This window comes from Pteropus vampyrus, unplaced genomic scaffold (assembly GCF_000151845.1).
Source record: "Pteropus vampyrus isolate Shadow unplaced genomic scaffold, Pvam_2.0 Scaffold391, whole genome shotgun sequence".
NCBI lineage: Eukaryota > Metazoa > Chordata > Mammalia > Chiroptera > Pteropodidae > Pteropus > Pteropus vampyrus.
Window position 1 is genome coordinate 82,928 of NW_011889172.1, and position 1,482 is coordinate 84,409.

Consider the following 1,482-nt stretch of genomic DNA (forward strand, 5'->3'; position numbering starts at 1 on the left):
TTTTAAGGATCTTAACATAAAATGCAGATCATTTTTCTCTTCGATTTATGACTTTTTGACTTAAACATGTGCAAATCCATTTATTATTTTGTAAATTAGGGAAAATTAGGTCTTTAACAAGAATCTGAAACTCTTTCCATTTTCTCAGCTACTAAAATATTTCTGTCTCTAAAAGGACCTTTCTGTTTCCTTTTTTTAAGGATATTTTATAGTTTGTTTGTTTGTTTAGTTTATATAAATGACAGCCCAAGTTCTGATTTTCCCATCTAATTAACATATTATGGATATACTAGAAAACTACAGACTTTTATACATTTATTTATAACTTCCTACTTCTCTTTAAAAAACCAGAGCACCTAACAAGTACACTCAAGGTGTCAGCTAGGGCTGCAGTCCTCTCAAATTTGGACTGGGAAGAGACCTGTTTTCAAGTCCACTCATTTTGGAAAGACGGGTTCCTGTGGGCTGTTGACCAGAGGCCTTCCTCAGTTCTCTGTCACAGGGAAGCTCACACATGGCTATTGGATGCCATTTAAACAAACAGATAGGAGACAGAGAAACAAAAGCCAAGAATATGAAAGCCAAAGACTTTTTGTACCCTAATCTCAGAAGTGACATCTCATCAGTTTTGCCATGTGATGATTGGAAGCAAGTCAATAGGCCCAGGACACACTCAAGAGGATGGGTCAAGATACAGGAGGCGGAAGACACTGGGTGCATTTTAGAATTTGCACACCACACAGGCCTCCCCCTCTCTCAGGACATCGCCTCTAAGCACCACAGGACTGGAAAGATGTCTCTCTGCTGCCCAACATAGTCCACAACCCATCACACCACGATTTTCTCAGAAAACTTCTCTGCAGATAAACCAACATATGAGTAGAAATGGCCTCTAATTTGGTGTTTCTGCAGACCCACGCATGTTCCTTCAGGCCATACAGTCAGAAAAAGCCAGTATGGTTTCTCTTTCATCACCAGAATCCCTCTTTTCATATCACACCCATCCGTAACCATTCTGTGCCTAAATTCAACAAACGTCCCCAGTGGCTTCTGATTTCTGCTCATTAAGAAGAACTCATCCTATCTCAGGAGGTATTTTCTTTAGCTCACTTTGTGTTCACCAATTCTAAAGTTTAAATAATTGTGCTTGAGGCCCTTTTCAGTTTTTAGTTTTTTCAGTTGTAAACCGAGTTCGTATGGGAATGACAGTACTTTGCAACCTGCTACATCCTAGCCACGCAGTCGTCCTGGCTCAGAGGTCTCTGGATGCAGAATTTAGCTACTGGTTTGTCATTAACTGATAGGAAGGAAGTGTGACAAAACCAAGATAGTGAGTAGCAGATGCCAGCCTCTATTTTCCCTCAAAGTTCAACAATTCGATGGCCACTCGTGAACAAAAACAGCCCTAGGAGAGCTCAGCAGTCCATTTAGGAAGCTTCAGCAATGCAGTGGAACAAAACACCTGAGAATCACCACACAAAG

The 1,482-nt window shown here is 40.6% G+C and overlaps 1 protein-coding gene across 1 annotated transcript in view; it reads right to left on the bottom strand.

Moving 5' to 3' along the window:
- LOC105305647 (olfactory receptor 18-like) overlaps positions 1-1,482 on the bottom strand; it is a 14,643-nt gene that overhangs the window by 6,503 nt on the left and 6,658 nt on the right. The gene's annotated exons all lie outside the window — the stretch shown is intronic.